This window comes from Ictidomys tridecemlineatus, chromosome 12 (genome assembly GCF_052094955.1).
Source record: "Ictidomys tridecemlineatus isolate mIctTri1 chromosome 12, mIctTri1.hap1, whole genome shotgun sequence".
Classification (NCBI taxonomy): domain Eukaryota; kingdom Metazoa; phylum Chordata; class Mammalia; order Rodentia; family Sciuridae; genus Ictidomys; species Ictidomys tridecemlineatus.
Window position 1 is genome coordinate 64,473,366 of NC_135488.1, and position 13,035 is coordinate 64,486,400.

Consider the following 13,035-nt stretch of genomic DNA (forward strand, 5'->3'; position numbering starts at 1 on the left):
ATGAATGATTTTACAGTCCAGGATCCACTTCTCCTATACATCACATTACATTGTCATGTCTCTGGGTTCCTTTGAACAACTTCTCAGTCTGTCTTTGTTTTTCATGACTTTGATAATTTTGTAGGAGACTTGGCTGGTTATTTTGTAAAATGTCCCTGAATTTGGGTGAATTTGATGTTTTCTCTGGATTAAATTTGGGTTTTGCGTTTTAAGCAAGAACATTCAGAAGAGACGGTGCCCTCAGCAAGTGTCCCTAGGCCCAGAGGAGGTTGGCTGTTCCATGACTCATGATGTTCATGTTAATCACTTTGTTTTGAGTGCTTTCTGCCAGGTTTCTGTGTAAATGAGTGTCTGGTGGGGAGACAATCAGGGACTATATAAATGTTCCATTTGTCACCAGGCTGTCACCTACTAGGTTTAGCACCCTCTGATGATTCTTGCCTGAACCCATATTATTGTGATGGTTATCACCTGGTGATTTTGAAATTCTATACTACATTCTTTAACTGGCTCTCAACTTTAAGGAAGAGCTTTCCCTATTTATTGATCCCTATTAATTGATTGATAACCAAAACCCACACATTCTTGTGGACTCACAATTGCTGATTTTATTCAATGTTACACTTAGCTATTACCATTATTTATTTATTTTAAAACCTTTTTTCTGAGTTGTAGATGGACACAATACCTTTATTTGTGGTGCTGAGGATCACTGGAACCCAGTGCCAAATCTGTGCTTCGAAAGTGCTCTACCACTGAGCTACAGCCCCAGCCCCCATTATTTATTTTGATGCTTAAATCATTTCAGATTTGGCAATGAGAGTTTCTCCAAAATGGCTCCTGTCTTCTTGGGACATGTCCCCCCGCTAATGGGAGCCCTTCTTTATCTTCTGATGTTTCATGTTCATCTTGTCCCTTCCTTGTACCAGCCCCGGAAGTAGCCATTTCTCCAAGAAAACCTGATTCCTGTCAGTGGGGCCTGGTATTCAGAAACCAGGGTCTGGCTGTCAAGCGTGCTCATTGCTACTGGGATGTCATTACTCCTGGATCATCTGAGTGTCCAGAGCTGAGAGGAAAACATATAGTGTATCTCAATACCTTTCCCTGATCATTAAGAAACTGTGGTACATATACACAACGGAACGTTACTGAGCATTAAAAGAAAATAAAATCAGGGCATTTGCAGGTAAATGGATGGAGTTGGAGAATATCATGCTAAGTAAGCGAATTCCAAAAAAACAAAGGCCAAATGTTTTCTCTGATAAGTGAATGCAAATCCAAAATGGGGGTGGGGGGGAGCATGGGAGGAACAGAGGAACTTTTAGATAGGGCAAAGGGGAGGGAGATGAAGGGAGGGGACAAGGAGGTAGGAAAGACAGTGGAATGCAGTGGTCATCATTACCCTAAGTACATGTATGAAGACACGAATAGTGTGACTCTACTTTGTATACAACCAGAGAAATGAAAAATTGTGCTCTATATGTGCACTATGAATTAAAATGAATTCTGTTGTCATGCATAAAAAATTAGAATAAATAAGTAAATGTAAAATTTAAAAAAAGAATATGAGTTTAATTGTAATTCTACATCTGTGTACCCAGAAGAGTGAGAAGTTATACTCCATACATGTATAACACATCAATATACATTCTACTCTCATGTATAACTAATAAGAGCAAATAAAAATATATGAAAAAAGTAATCTGTAACAAAAAATGAGTAATGGACATCTTGACCACTGAAGTGACATGAATTCACAGAATCCAGTTCAAAGTGACTCTTTCCTAAGTACTAAGCAACTAACGACTTTGTCAATAATAATAATTCTTTTTCTCTTTTGTATTCCTAACAAAATAATGGTTACCAAGTAAAATGGGAGTTGTGAAATCCCACAACAATGCAAAACAAAAAAGAGTATGCGTTCATACTGATCCCTCCCCTCTCAACCGTGGAACACCACGAATTATGCTGACCTCCTGCCTTTCCATATTTGAGGCTTCTTTCGCCAGCAATGAGAAACTTGGCTCCAGGTTACTTATTTGCTCAAATGGTTTCAGAATTGCTAACCCACATGTCTATGAAAAACCAACCTAGAAGCAACTGGTTATTACGGTCACCTACTCAGTGGCAGGTGTGGGTGGTCCTTGGCAGCAAATGAGAAAGACAAATGATGAAATCAGAAATCAGAATGTAGTTATCAGAAGGAGGGCTTAGTCCTCCCAGGTGTGCAGGGTGTGCCTTGAGGAATCACAGGATCTCAGGACATGGAGGCTGTCTGGAAGCAGAGAGCAATAGTCACATGTGCTTCTGCTGTGGCATGCTCAGGGAGGGGCTAGCTGCCATGCCCTGCCCAGAGAGGTGACCTGGTCAGTCCGCCTGGGTCCTCAGTCACTGAGGAGACATGGAGGCCACTGTCCAAGCTGACACCACCCCACGTTCCAACCACATCAGTCACTGTTCCTCTGTCCCAAGTCCAGGGTTGCCAGGCAACCTCAGGTAATGGAGCTTCCTGGCTGGGCTACAGGGAGGGCAGATTCTCTGGTCAGGCCATTGTTACAGACTGGCTCCACTTGGCTGTTCCATTCTCATTGAGGGGTAATACCTTGGTTCTCAGGTTTTGACTGCTCAGATGTCTTGGGCTGGCATCCTCCACGCTTGGTGACGCTGTAAGTCTCTGAGTGTGTTATTTCCTGTAGGACTCATCTCCATCTCTTTGAGTTCCTGTCACAGCCTCTCCCGGCACTGGGGAGAGTGCACAGCAGTTCTGCCTTCCGGGGAGTTACCCCCACTTGCATCCATGCTGGGACAGGGAACCTGGTTATGTCATCTGGCTGGAGGGGCTGGGAAAGGCTACCTAGAGGAGCTCTCTAAGCTGAGTCTTGAAAGATGATTAAGCGGGTGTTTCCAGGAAGACTTGGGGCAGGAGAAAAGGGGAAAAAAAGGGAGTGGTGCAAGGGGCAAGGGCCAGCCAGTTGGTGCCCGCTAACGGGGTGACGAAGCCTGGCATAGAGGGACTCAGTTGACTTTTGAGGAAACTCCGGAGGCCAAGGAGGCAGAAGTCATGTTTCTTCCCTCTAAGATGCACTCTATTAAAAAGTATGTCACAATATTCGGATGAAACAAAAATGAACCCTGCCACACAAATAGGCATGCCAACAGTCTGTCCTGATCTAAGAAGCAGAAAAATGTGTCGGGAGGCCTGTGGGGACATGGGCTCTATACTCATCTGTGGGTTTAGGCAGGTAGGAAAGATGTGGAAGAGAAGAACCCCGAGGGGGTGGCAGGAGTTTGTCTTGTGGGGATTCTGCCCTGGTCCACGTGCAGGTGGAAGAGGCCGAGCAGCCGGTGGGAAGGGGGCACCGATTCCAGAGGAAACACCAAAGAGGAAGCCATGGGGCTTGGGGACATTTGTTAAGACAGGGACAAACATAGGACAACATTGTCATGTCTGGGGACATTTGATTGTCACAGCTTTGCTGGGGGTTGCTGTTGGCTTCTAGCTGGTGAAGGCTGGCTGCTGCTGGACATCCTACAGTGCACATCCCCCCACCCACTGCGGAGAACGATCCTGCCCTGGGTGAGGGGACGCACAGGTTGCCCATTTGGCATTTTGTTCTGAATTCTCACCAAACATCACCAGTGAAAGTTTTAACCCCATTTAGCAGCTGGGAAAATTAAATTGGGAGAGGTTAATTGGGTTAATGCTGTTCAAATGGTAAGTTGCTGGACTGAGATGGGAACTGAAGCCTGCCTGACTCTGGAACATTCTATTTAGTCAGCTGGACCAGTTTGGACAAAGATTCAATTGAAATGAATTTAGTTTGTTTTTTTTTTTCTTCTTCCATTATACAGCAAAATAAGACAAAGTAGGTGAACATGAATTTGAAAAGCTGAAGTGTGTGAGGTATTTGCAGACCTCAGAAGCATGTTAACTGTGGCTGGAAACATTCATTTTTAATTAATTTATGAAAATCAAATATTCTCCAAAAATTACTAAACAAGTAGAGATATAATTGATTGAAAATAAACTAGTAGGGGAAAAAAATCCCCTAAAACCTCCCTGAAATTCCAAACCCTTTTGTTTGATTATTACTTATTATTGCTTTGTTAATTCTTTCATGGTTTAAATTCCTTTTAGTAGTTTTTTTTTCCTTTAATTTTCTTTTTTTAGTAACAAAATCCATGAATGCTCAGAAAATGAAAACTAGAAACTTAAGTCTATCTTCTCCCACTTTCCCCATAAAGAAAAAATATATACACACACACACACACACACATATATAAAGAAAGGTTATAAAAGTCATTGCACCCACTCACCTCCACAGTCAAACATGACCTGTTTTCCAGATCATTCTCTACAGACGGATGCACTTATGGATGTATTTTCCTTCATTCTTTCTTGCTCTCTCGTTATTGCCTTATCTCTCTCTCTCTCTCTCTCTCTCTCTCTCTCTCTCTCTCTCTCTCTCTCTCTCTTTCTTTCTTAACAAAAACAGGATTCTGTGGTACCTTCTGTCTTGTGAACTCCCATATTTTAACCAGTCCTTTGTTTGGGGACCTTTGGATGGGTTCCAACATGTTGCTGTTACAAACCTCACCATGTAGCAAAGCCAAGGAAGGTGGGACCATCATACACAGCACCGCTGAATCTCACAGACGCCGCGTGGAGTGAAAGAAGCAGACACGGGACATACACAATGTGATTCCATCTGTATAATTGTCTAAAACAATTATGCAAAGCTAAGCCACAGTGCAGAGAGACCTGCTTAGGAGGGAAAACTGTCAAGGCAAGAGAGATTGTGATCACCTCCGCTTGGGGCAGGGTGTCCTGGGGCGGGAGTAGGGGTGTCTCAGTCGGAAGGACACTCAGGGGCACTGAGAGGGGTGCCATGCCCTGTTTCTTGGGGGTATTTTTTAAGGGTGCTTATAATAATCCACTAAGTTGGACTTTTGTTTTATCCACCTTGGTGTATGTGTGGGTCATTTCACAATAAAATTGTGTTTATTTTTTGAGACAGGCTCTTGCTAAGTTGCTGAGGCTGACCTTGAATTTGTAATCCTCCTGCCTCATCCTCCTGAGTAGCAGTGATTACAGGTGTGTGCCTCTGCACCTGGCTTTAATGATTTTTTAAATGAAAAGAATTAAAATGGTTGTCTAAAAAATTTAACTAGAGGGCTGGGGATATAGCTCAGTTGGTAGCATGCTTGCCTTGCATGCACAAGGCCCTGGGTTTGATCCCCAGCACCAAAAAAAAATAAAATAAAATAAAAAAATTAACTAGAAATTTGAAGCAGAGAGGGGCTGGGGTTGTAGCTCAGGGGTAGAGCACTTGCGTAGCACTTGTGAGGCACTGGGTTCGATTTTCAGCACCACATATAAATAAATAAAATTAATTAATTAATTAAAGGTCCATCAATAACTCAAAAAAAAAATTGAAGCAGAGGATAAAAAGAAATATTCTGAGATTTAAGAAAAATATAAAAAGACCCCAAAGAATGTAATCTACCTCTAGGTGACATTAAAATTCCAATTCTTGAAAAAGAAGGTGGAGTGTGTATACTTTGAGACCTAATTGTCCTTTGGGCTGAATTGTTTTCTCCCCAAGTTGTTCTCAACCAAATCACGTCTGGTTTTGGGCAAGTCGTGTGGATTATTCAACAGCCCAGGCATTTTCTGTGAACCCCACAGTACTGTACAACTATGATGGTTAAAAAAAAAAAAAAAAAGTCCTTAATTTTTAATAGAAATCTCACTCATCTGTGCCATGTGACAATGGAGACTGTGGTCCTGCCTCTGTGCTGTACTTGGGACCACGTGACAACGGAAGATCTATCCTGCCTCAGCACTGGGCCTGGAATCTGCCTGTCTCCAAGAGCATGCATTGAGCCATTCATTCATGATAAGTAGGTGTGGCTGAGCACCACTGTGCACCAAGCACTGTCCTGGGTGCTGGGGCCCAGCAGCAACCGAGTTCCTTCTCTGCTCTGGCCGAACTCCATTTGAACATCCAACAGAAAAATAACATGTCACGTGGTAAAAAGAGACCGTGAAAGGAATCAGAGTGGGGGGATGGAGGATAGAAGGCCATGGGGAAGTGTGATTTTACATCAGGGAGGCCTGAGGGTACAGTGACATTTCCACTGAGACGTGAATGACAGGGACGAGCCAGGGAGGTGGGAGAGGGGAGAGCAGCGGAGACCCTGCGCTGGGGCCCTTTCGCTCCAGGAAGAGTGAGAGATGGGTCGCCTGGGCCAGAGGAGGTGGCGACTTGCCCTGAAGAGCCAGGCCTCCCGCTGAGCCTCCAGGGAGGTGCTGAGCTGAGGGCCGAGGCCAGCTCAGAGCAGAGCTGGGGAGGCCGAGAGAAGAGGGCAGAGGGTTTGGTGGCTCCAACTGGCCTCAGGCAGTGGCTGAGTGGCTGGGCACACGGCAGCCTCCTCCCTTGCTCTGGTGTGACACTCCAGCTTCTCCCTAAGACAAGGGGCGCCATTCTGTGGTGGTCCTTCCCCTGGAGCCTGGATGCCCCCTTTCCTCCCGGCAGCCGGCTGGTACACAGCTCTTCTCCTGATGCCAGACCATCTCCAGTGAAGAACGGGAGCCTCCACCGAGCTCTCTTAAAATGCATCTTGTCTAAGATCTGCCCCTCAGCTTGGCCTCTCAAGAGTGATTTGGAGCCAGGCACAGTGACGATCACCTGTAATCCCAGCCGCTTAGGAGACTGAGGCAGGAGGATCGCAAGTTCGAGGCCAGCCTCAGCAACTTGGTGATGCCCTGGGCAATTTAGCAAGACTCTCTCTAAATAAAACATAAAAAGGGCTGGGGATGTGGCTCAGTGGTAAAGCACCCTGAGTTCACTCCCCAGTACCAAAATAATAATAATAATAATAAAATAAAAGAAGAGTGGTTTGGATCCTAACTCTGCCAGGCCATCTAGATGCCACCTGGGTACACTGAGACATTCCTGGATGCAGAGACTGTGCCATCTGTACCTTAGGCCAAATGGTCACATGGCTGGCGAATGTTGATGAGTGCTCCCGAGCCTTCTTGTAGGTCAACTGCCATCACAAGTGATGTGTTAATAAAATACAGAAATTTGCAAGTGATTTACCTTTTTTGTTTGTTTGTTTAGTACCAGGAATTGAGCCCAGAGGCTCTTAACCATTGAGCCACATCCCCAGCCCCTTTTATATCCCATTTAGAGTCAGGGTCTCCCTGAGTTGCTTAGGGCCTCACTAAGTTGCTGAGTTTGGCTTTGAACTCATGATCCTCCTGCCTCAGACTCCCAAGTTGCTGGGATTACAGGTGAACACTACTGAGCCTGGCTAAGTAATTTACTTTTAAAAAATGCATAACAGGCCAGGGGTGGTGGCGTATGCCTATAATCCCAGCGGCTCAGGAGCTGAGGCAGGAGGATCTAGAGTTCAAAGCCAGCCTCAGTAATTTAACAAGGCCCAAAGCAACTCAGTGAAACCCTGTCTCTAAATAAAGTACAAAAAAGGGCTGGGGATGTGGACCCATGGTTGAGCACCCCTGGATTCACTCCCCAGTACAAAAAAAAAAAAAAAAAAAGCATAACAAGGGAGAGGGGGAGGGGAGCGAAAAGGAAGGTACTGAGGAGTGATGGATCAAGTTATGTTAGGTCCGTGTGCAAATATGGCATAATGAATCCTGCTGTTATGGGTAATTATAATCCACCAATAAAAAAGTCCATAACAGCAGATTCAAGGCTAGTCCTGTAAAAACACTTTTCTCCTTTATGTGTAATCCAGTGACCTTGCTCACCTTTGGGGAGACAGGGTGGTGTTCCTTCCTGCTTCTGACAGGTGACTCAGACCCAAGTCAACTTGGCCACAGCCTCTGGCCTCTGTGAAAACCCCCAGAGGAGCCCCAGCTCTTCTAGGATTATCTTCAGCCCCGAGGCAACTCCCTTCTGTTCCTTAGCAAATTTGCACCCCGCTCTTGACTCTAGCCTCAGACTCACCCAGTCAGCTCACTTCCCTCTGCGTGCCATAGAAAGACCAGACTAGTTTTTCCTTTATACAGTGATCCTAAGTGACAATGTCCCCCTGGTTCTCAAGCAGGGTGGATCTGAAGTGACTTCCAAAATCACATAGATTAAAATAGGCAAAATTTTAAATAAAGGTCAAGGTCAGAGAGAGGACTAAGGGAAAATTAGGACACACATATTCACATCTCAGAGTTTCACATAATTATTAAGAGTGATGTGTGAATTTGAGTTTCCTGGCAGACAATGTGAGAGGAGAAAGATGAATCCATTAAATGATTCATTATTTCCCTGATGTAAACACACATCCATTCCTTAGGGGGGAAGCCATGGGATTCCTGCCATGAGTTCAGAAAGAATGATTTTGGCCCGATGCAGTGGAGCACGCTTGTAATCCCAGAAGCTCAGTAGGCTGAGGCAGGAGGATCGTGAGTTCCAAGCCAGCCTCAGTAACAGCAAGGGGCTAAGCAACTCAGTGAGACCCTGTCTCTAAATAAAATACAAAATAGGGCTGAGGATGTGGCTCAGTAGTTGAGTGCCCCTGAGATTAATCCCCAGTACCCTCCTCAAAAAAAGAAAGAATCATTTTGCCTGGCATTAAAAGATCTAAATGCAGTGCAGAGAAAATACCTTTCTCCTCCTCACCCAGGATCTTGATCATCTATTTCTATGGCTTTCTTTTCTGGGCCCCATGCTGTTCCCTGCCCTGGGTAGGTAGGTGTGCACTTGACTTAGGCTTCTCTGACCAACCTTTGACCTGCAAAGTTGCAGAGAATTGCTGTGGCCTCTGCCGTGGCTCAGGTTGCTCAGCGTTTACACCTGAAGCGTGGAGTCTCCGTGGACTGTCAGCTCTGCGTTTGCTGTTGTACCTACAGGTGCATCTTGCCCTCTGGTCTTGAGATACTCTCACAGGGCTGGCATTTTAGCAAGGGTCTCCCTCCCTCTGCCTCTCTTTCTCTGAGCCACCTCTGCGCTGCCTGGTTTCTGGTTGATGGACTCCACTGGGCTCCAGGGGCTGTAGGGTTTATTTTGACAATGAACAGGGCTAGGTGAGGAGCCACCTGAAAGCGCTTCCCTCCCCCCCTGCCAATGTCCACACTGGTCCCTGAGTCACCCTCCTCTGCTTCTCTGTCAGTTTAACCACTTCCTGCCCACTATTGGTTGTCTAAACAGCACAGTCAGAATGACATATTCCAACAACTCCCCCCACCAGTGTAATTTTCCTTCCCAGGCTTATTTTCTTCTCTCCGAGCGTTGGAATCTTGTATTCTGAAGATTCAAATTCCAAGCCTGACCGTGCACCAACTGTCCTTCCCCGGCTACGGAAATGACCGTAACTGCTCACCTGCCTGGACCACTTTCTGCCCATCAGGCACCAACTAAGCTCCTTATGGACTTTATCTTCCATCACCCCCCACCCCCCGCCCTCCGGGAGCCCCAGGAAGTGAGCACTGTTATTATCCTTACTTTCCAGGTTGGGGAATAGGGCCCAAGACACTGGCCCCAGGTCATCCCAAGTGTCAAGGGTGGAGTTGGCATTGGCTCTCTCTAGATCCCTCTGCCCAGGGTCTGCACACCTGACCACCGCCCAGGACCACCCTCCAGGGTGTCTAAGGGACATGACATTCCCTCGAGTTCTCTAGTCCTGCCCAACAGCCCGGTCATCTGGGGTCAGAACTCCTCCAGTGCTTCTCCAAGGCAGTGTTGGCCTCCCAGAGACGGGAGTACCAACTAAAAGAACTTTCCAGCAGCTGGGGTTGGGTCTCTTATCCCCACTGACCCTGGGAGGGCTGGAGGCCTCGAGGTGTTGCCCAGCCTGGCCATCTGGGTGGCTAACGGGTCTGGGGGGGCCAGTGCCCTGGTCCCTTCCCCCTGTCCCTCCTGGGTGTCTCCTCTCCAGGGTCCACAGAGGGCAGACATGCTCCCACACATAGCTCACTGCCTTGTCCTCCTCACCTCTGCCCGAGGGGAGACCACAGCAGCCCATAAAGGGCCGCTTCTTCCTCAGGGAGGCCTCAGTGGCCTCTCCAACTCCCAGGCCCCTAGTCCAGTAGCTCCGATTAGGCCTTGGCTGAGCCCTTGGCTCTTTCCTGGGCCATGTGTTTGGAGAGCATGGACCCACTAAGTCCTGAGTCCATCTTCACAGAGATGCTGCCTATGCCCACACCTGCGGAAGCTCCTGGAAGCTCAAGGGGCACAGCCTCCCCTCCTGTCCACCTGAGAGAGGGGTTAGTGCCTCTGCCCCAACACGGAGCCTTCACCTCTGGTCAGCAGTCTTGTTTGGCCTCCATAGAACGCCCTAAGACACAATGGCACCTAAATTCTGTGAGGAATGGAGTGGGCAGAGAGTGGATTGGTCACCAATTTGTGCTGAGCCTTGAATTAATGAATGCTTCCTATGAAGACCCTGCCTGGGGATCCTTGGCCATTGAAAATCAAATGCTCCTGGAGCATGAATGTAATCCCAGTGGTTTGGGAGGCTGAGGCAGGAGGACTGCGAGTTCAGAGCCAGCCTCAGCAATTTAGTGAGGTCCTGAGCAACACACTAAATAAATAAAATATGTCTCTAAATAAAATATGAAAAGGGTTGGGGATGTGGCTCCATGGTTCAGCACCCCTGGTTCAATCCTTGGTACAAAAAAAGAAAAAAGAAAGTCAGATGCTCTTTATTGATAGCAAGGCCCAAGGGGAAAATGGGGACAAGAAGCTGCCTTCCAGAATCTCTTGGCAGACAGCCTTGGTGTGTCCCTCCTCATCTAGGTCATAGTGACATCTAAGAGGTGAACCCAAGTGGGCACTTGATAATGGGGATCCAAGGCTCTGTACAGTAAATACTGACTGAAAAACGTGATGTTGCAGGGTCCACAACTAAAAAGACATGGTGTAGAAGAGTGTCTCTCTCTGAGAGCATGCTGGTTTATTGTCCTCTGACCCCAGGAGGATCCATGGTGGGGAATCCTTCTTCACTATAGGTGCAGAGGGAAGGTAGGGATGGGGGAGGGCAATGCTGACCCTCAATTCCCTCCTGGGTTCCCAGTTTTTCTGGTCCACTAACTGGAGCCCAAAGCGCCCTCCACCTTGTTCAAAAGTTGAGAAAGGAAAAGATGCTCCATGTAGGGAATCGGTGCCAATTTGACACAGGTGTTGTGAAAACTGAGCCAAAGAAGTGGGACTGGGGACCATCAGATGGCTGAGGTCCCCAGTCCCACTTCTTACCAGCTCTGTGGACTTGGGGGGAAGTGTCTTGCCTCCCTGTCCCTCCATTTCCTCACCTGTAAGGTGGGGAAAGTGAGAGGCCTCCCCTGCCGGGGCGGGTTGTGAGGATTCACTGAGGCGCTGCAGGAGAGCAGCCAGCACTGGGTTAGACTCGGTGAACGTGAGCTGACCGTGACCGTGACAGGGACCCAGGCAGCAAGGCAAGTTACTGTCTCATCAGGCTTCTGTGAACAAAGTCAGGAAACTTTGGAAATAAGATCTGTCATCTTGTGGTGGAGGCTATCTTTCTGTGAAAGCTGCCTTTACAATTATCTCTAGTTCAAAGCTTCCTTTCCTCAGCCCACAGTAAACAAGGGACCCTGCCGCCCTCGTAGGACACAGCTTTTGCTGATGTGGCTAACTCTGGCCTGTTGGCTGGTTCAATTTGGAACCTGTCCACAAAGACGGATCCTAGAATCACACACATTCTAGAAGCACCCGGCACGTTGTCTATACTTTAAAGAGAAAACAGACAAGCCAGGCTACTTTTCCAAAGCAGAAATGCTAGAAATTTCCGTCTTAAGATCTGCAGGCTGCACGCCATTACTGTGAACCTTCCAGGATCCCATAAAAACCTTTCAAAATCTTTGGTGGTTTTAAAAATAAGAAGTCATTGGTCAAAAAAGGAGAAAGACACCGATTTCCTTCCCCTTAATTCTTAACAAGTGCCCTTAGGGGAACAAGAACACAGCTAGGAGGACACAGTGTGCCCAGCAAACGTGCCCAGACGGGGCCCTGAGCTCTGAAGTCAAGCCCACTAGAAAGGCAACTCGTGAGGGCAGCAGGGGTTTGGGTGTCTGTTCAATGACATGTCTTCAGCTCTGTGACAGAGCTAACCCACAGTGGGTGCTCCATTTTATTTGTTAAATGGATGAATAGAATGTAAACGAACCTCAAGTGTTAGTACAAGAGCTAGCATCTTATGGCGCCTTTCTCCTCTCAGTGGATTGTGTGATTCACGAGGACTTTCCCTCCGTGGGTTCCAGGGTGTCCCTCTTGCACCCAGCCTCTAGGCCATACCCTGCCTCCCCAAGGAGCTGGCCTTTTCCCAAACCTGCCTTGTGACACCCAGTGGTCTCTCCCAGTGATGCTTCTTCCCCAGTAAACACCCACTCTTTGTCCAGGGCCCAGCTCAAATGTACCACCTCTGATTTCTCAGGACTCTTTCCTGTGCAGCTTTATTTCACAATGAATTGAAATGCATTAAATGACGGGAATATGGTAGACTGCCCAAAAGATGAGGAATCTTGGTTGTCCCTGCAGTCCCGGCAAGCAGCCTGTGTCATCAGAGGCATTGGTCATGAAGACTAAGTTGGCCAAGAGTGAAGGACAGGGTGGAATGGGTACATGGGACATCACGGCCATGAGGAGGGTGGTCCTGTGACTAATTATGATCAACAAATGGGCTCAGCTGAAGCCGTACCATCTAAACTCTCATCACAGGGCCGCTGGGCACAGTGGTACACATCTGTAATCAGAGAGGCTCAGGAGGCTGAGGCAGGAGGATTGAGAGTTCAAAGCCAGACTCAGCAAAAGCGAGGCACTGGGCTGGGGTTATGGCTCAGTGGTAGAGCACTCGCCTGGCACATGTGAGGCTTTGGGTTCAATCCTCAGCACCACATAAAATTAAATGAATAAAGGTATTTTAAAAAATGAATGACATAGTATAATTAAAAAAAAATGAGGCACTAAGCAACTCAGAACCTGTCTCTAAATAAAATATAAAAAAGAGCTGGGGTGGGGGTTGGGGGTTGTGGTTCAGTGATAGAGTGCTTGC